Raw genomic sequence first — 5,677 nt, 5'->3', positions numbered from 1 at the left:
GGGGCCCTGCGCATGCTCGCTCAGCGCCGAGGCGCACGCGCAGTAACCACCACGTCGGTTCCCCCCTCCATGGCCGTCTGCGCTTGCGCAGGCTCGCTGACCCTGCCGCTGGCTGACTTTAGGTCTGTTAGTTTTAAAAATAACACGAAATCGTATTCCTAAAATGAACTACCCAGATCAAAGTGTAGCTTCTTAGAAGGTAAAGGACCCTCATGCCTCTTTTTTAGTGGTGAAAATGTTTCGCATATAGAGAAGTTGGCCAGGGGCACTTAACCACTGAGCCACATCCCTTTTATAGTTTAGAGACAGGGTCTTGCTAAGTTGCTTAGGGACTCTAAATTGCTGAGGATGGTTTTGAACTTGTGATCCTCCTGCCTTAACCTCCGAGCTGCTGGCATTACAGGTGTGCACCTCTGCGCCCGCCCCTATCAGGCATCTTTAACAAGGGATAACATCATTTTTGTCTCATCATGACTTTTGAAAAAATAAAAGATCTTTGTATAGTCTTCTTTGCTTGTTCTTTTAGGTTAACTTCACTGTTTGCAAGTTGCAGGAAGCAGTCTAAGGGACTTGGCATTTCATCATGAGTTTATATTAACTTGGAGAAACTGATCCTAAATCTTTGATTTTTCCAAAAATTCCAAATTTTTCCTTGATTTGGGTAACTCCTGTGATTTAGATGAAATAAATATCCTTCCATTTAGTGTTTACCACTCTTGCCTTCTGTTTTTCCCAGGTGATTGTTCAGAAATTTGGTTAGTTGTTTTTCTGAGAATTCTTTAAAAGCCCTGAGATCTTCAATTATCAGATCATGAAGTAAATAAATCACTTTTTTAGTGTTAGAACACACCAGTTTCCTTATGACAAACCCATTTATTGTCATAGAAAATGTATTAGATGAGTAAATAGGTTGTATCTTTTCATGCCATTTTGCCAGCAGAGTCAAGTATAGTATTGGTTGATTAAAGACTAAAGGCTCACACCTTTTATGTGCCCATGGGGTGAAAGTAGGACAGATTTGGAGTGTGTGTTTTAGTATCTGTTAAGGCTTGAATGTGAGTGTACCACCCAAAACTCAGGAGACAATGTAACAATGTTCGCTGGTGAAGCAATTAGATTGAGAGTTGTAACCTAATCAGTGGGTTGATCCATTTGATGAATTAATCATTTGAAAGGACTGCTGTACTACTGGTGGTAACTGCAGGCAGGTGGGGCATGCATGACGGGAGGAAGTAGGTCCCTAGGCACCTGCCTTTGGGGGTTTACATTTTGTCCCCAGCACCTTGCTCACTCTCTGCTTCCTGGCTGCCATGCCCTTTCACTGTAATCGTGGTCCACTTCACCTTTTTAATATAGCTCTGGGTCTTATTTTTAAAAGGGACATGTTTTCCTTTTTCTCTTCTCCCTCTTTCCCTCCGTAACCTGGGGGTGGGGAACAAGATTAGTTATCTGTGCTCAACAGGAAGGAGATATCTGCCAGAGGATCTAGGAAGTGAATGTCTTCCATATTAACAAGTGAACCCTAACACACCATTAAGGCCGGTGGACCCCCTGTCAGGGCACAACTGGAACAAATCCTTTGAATAGCTCCTTTAAAATCTCCCAGTTCCTGCTGAGGGGCAGAATTACAACCTCTGGGACAGGAGTGCCCTGTACTTCTCCTTTGCTAGCAAAGCAATAAAACTTTTAACTTTTTCTCAAAACCGTTCTCCTTATTGATTTGGCATTGGGGACAAGGACCGAGCTTTTGGGGACACCGCCATGATGTTCTGTCTCACCTAGAACTCAGAGTAATGGAGTTGGGAGACCATGGATTGAGACCTCTGTAACCATTGAAGGGTATGGAAAATAATATTCCTGCAACATAGCGCCACCCCCCTCCCCAAGAAAAATGGAGAGAGGTGTAGCTCAGGAGGAGGAAGGGGAAACTAGCCAAGGGAATGGCCCTGGGGGAAAGGGGCAGTTACTGAGTGCTGGGCCCTAAACCATGACCTTTCCCCATTGCTAATTAGTTCTAAATGGAAGCACAACAAATACCAATGGGCAAGATTTGACTACTCATCCCTCAGGATCTGGACTCTTACCTCCTCAAACAACAATGTTTCAACCTTTTTACAACTACCCTGCTAAATTAAAGTTTTAACCTGTTCAACTAGCCCTTGACAGTCAAAACTACATGTACATGGCTTCCAAGGATTACATCATTGTACACTATAAGACCAAAATCCCCTCTGTAACTGATGGTCATTTTTCCCTATCCGGAAAATGGGCCCCAATGGCACCGGAGTTCGCGAAGAAATAAAGGCTTCTCTGACTCTGTTGAGGTCTGCTTCCTGTCCTTTTGTGCTTACACCCATGAGCCCAAAATAAAGTTTTCTTCCTCTAAGTTGTGCTTGCCAGGGATTTTGGTAACAGCAACCAAAAGTTGATTAACAGTTTTATTAAAAATTTTCCTTGGATTAGTGCCATTTTGCAACTTGTTAAATTTCAGGCATTACTTCAAACCTGAAGGAGAAACACCTAAAGAACCTATGCAAGATTCCTCACTGTAGCTGGGCAAGGTGGTGTACACTTGTAATCCCAAAGACTAAGGAGGCTGGAGCAGCGGATCTCCAGTTTGAGATCAGCCTCAGAAATTTAGTGAAACAGTGTCTCAAAATAAAAACTTCTTTAAAAAGGGCTGGGGAAAACTGGGCATGGTGGTGCATGCCCATAATCTCACCAGCTTGGGAGGCTGAGGCAGGGGGATGGCAAGTTCAAGGCTAGCCTCTGCAGTTTAGGCCCTAAGCAAGTTTGTGAAACCCTGTCTCAAAATTGAAAGGGCTAGGGATGTGACTCAGTGGTTAAGCGCCCCTGGGTTCAATCCCCGGTTCAAAAATAGTGCTGGGGATGTAGCTAAGTGGTGTAGCAGGGGTTTGATCTCCAATACTATAAAGTATTCCTACATTACAAAGGTTGACCCAGACAGGTGGGTGGGTCCGTTCTAGGCAAGAGTTTGGGTTCCCTGAAAATTCCACATCTGACCACTAGAGGGCAACACAACAAAAATCCCTGGTGAAGCCCAGACTGCATTCCAGCTCAGGCACCCTCCTAAATAAGGCACACCTCCATAAAAAAAACGGTGGTGACACCTTAGCCCATTTTATTTTTACTTGGGAATAATGACTACAGGAGACTTTGACATTCTGAGGTTCTGTGCATGCTGCTCTGCAGGGAGTGACCCCAGCTTGTGTGATTTACATGCACGAAGACAAGTATGAGCTCCCTTCCCCCAGGCTAGGCGGCAAGTGGTTGGCTTGACCCACTGCCTCTGGAACACCCCCATTCCTGCGTACTCTGAATCCTCCAAGGAGGAGGACAACAGACCAGAACCACTAAATCAAGATGAGGATGCTGGGAAGATAGGGAGACTGTTCCACCAAGCAAAACCATGAAGCAAGAGGGGAGAATAAAATGAGGGTTAAACTCTCTAATTTCACTGCCAATTTAGAAGGATGTTACGACCCACACTAAATAAACATATACCTCATCTGGCCCCCTTCCTCCACAAGACATTTTAAAGAAGGAAGCAAAAATACTACATCCTCCTTGTGGCAAGCACTGTTAGTACTCAACTCTTACATATTGATGGTGCATCGTATAAAAACAAAGTCATCTACTTCTGCATAAATCAAAGAAGTGTCACAAATCGATATAATGACAAAATGAGGAGGAAGAAGAATTCTAGTATTTCCACAAAATAGAGTAAGTTTTCCAGATTGTTAAGTGAAATGTTTGCAGCCCTAAAGAGCTTTTGCTATCAAATGAAAAACAAATCATCGCAACAGGATGTTCAAAAGTCTAATTCATAAAAAAGACAATTCTGTGTTTACTAAAATGTTCATTTAGAATGATAACACAAGTCATGCAGAAGCTCTGCAAAAAAGAAAGAAAAGAATATAAAGAATGTTGATGGATGCTGTCAATTTTAAAAAATTGTAAATCACTTTACCACCCAATAGTGATGGGAAAACCATTCACCCTGAGCATGGACACCGGTGTGCCAACCTTTTGGGAACTGCAGATGAAAGTGATGAATAAGTCGTGTTCTGTTCCTCAGAGGAGTAGGGGCTCATATCCAAAGTAATCACACAGCCCTCCCTGAAGGGACAATGGGGCAAGAAGGCTGCAGCCATCTCTCCCCTGCCATTTTGCTGCTGCCATTATTCTGCCCCCTCCGCCATCATTTTACAACCTGGATTGTTAGCCTGCAAACTTCCTCATCAATCATTGGTCTCTCTCTCTCTCTCTGTATCTCTATCTCTCTGTATCTCTCTCTCTGTCTCTGTCTCTCTCTCTCTCTCTATGTCTCTCCCTCTCTCTTTGTCTCTCTCTCTCTCTCCTTCTCTCTGTCTCCCTCTTTCTCTCTCTGTCTCTCTCTCTCCCTCTCTCTGTCTCTGTCTCTGTCTCTCTCCCTCTCTCTGTCTCTGTCTCTGTCTCTCTCCCTCTCTCTGTCTCTCTCTCTCTCTGTCTCTCTATGTCTCTCCCTCTCTCTTTGTCTCTCTCTCTTTCTCCTTCTCTCTGTCTCCCTCTTTCTCTCTCTCTCTGTCTCTCTCTCTCTCCCTCTCTCTGTCTCTGTCTCTGTCTCTGTCTCTGTCTCTCTCTCTTTGCCCTTAAGGGCAGACACTCTGCTCTTCTCCTTAATAAAATCTCTTGTGTGAATTCCTGCATCCGGAGGGGTTTCTGGGTACTTTCATTGGTGTGACTCGAATGGGCTCTTCTACCACCCCTTAGGTGAGTGGAATCCCATCTGACACCCCAGACCCCCCGAACACTGGTCTCACCTTCCATTTGCCTGGACGCTCTCCTCCAGGTCCACCACCGGCTTCAGATTGGTGAGTTTTCCCCTAGGTCGGCTTAAACACTCCTCTGCTGACCTGAGACAGGACCCTTGATCATCTGGTGCTCTCAAGGTGTTGAGGAGTGGGGGTTCCCCCAGCCATGACTTTTACAGTTACGGCTGGCCCCCTTAGTTGACCATATCTGACGGGTGGGTCCTCCATCTTTATGGTGGAGATTTCCTCTCTGGGTTGAGGCTCCTCTTCACTTTTACTCTTAAAATTCCTGGTGCCAGGTCCATCGGCTTTTGCCTGGCACACACTGACCCCATCATTGTGCTGCCTCCTCATCTCCAGTCAACTAGTCTGTGACCTTGGGATACCTTGGACGCTGACTCAGCTGTATCAGTCTCCACCATGGGATCTGGGTCCTCCATTCTGGCAGATTCACCCCTGGAGCATCTACTAGACAATCTCAAACCCCTTCACCTGACCCCCGACCTAAAGCCACCAAAACTTATTCGCTTGTATAATAACATCTGGTCACAATATCCTTTAGATAATCAATCCAAATGGCCAATTAATGGCACCCTGGATCCCAATGTTCTGTGGGACTTATACAACTTCTGTGAGTGAGCAGGCAAATGGAAAGAGTCCTTATCTTCAGACTTTCTCTTTCTTGCACACTACCTGATCTTCGCTCTTCCTGCAAACCCAAACACCTCCTTTTGGCAATGAAACCTTCACATCTCCCCTCTTCTTTTCCTCCTCCTAGTCCCTCCACCCACTCCGACTTTGACCTGGCTAACAAATCACCCCCATACTGCTCCCCTGAGGCAGAGGTCCCTCTGGCCCCTGCT

This window comes from Sciurus vulgaris (genome assembly GCF_902686455.1).
Source record: "Sciurus vulgaris genome assembly, chromosome: 18".
Taxonomy (NCBI): Eukaryota; Metazoa; Chordata; class Mammalia; order Rodentia; family Sciuridae; genus Sciurus; species Sciurus vulgaris.
The sequence above is the reverse complement of the archived record's forward strand: the minus strand, read 5'-3'. Positions refer to the sequence as shown.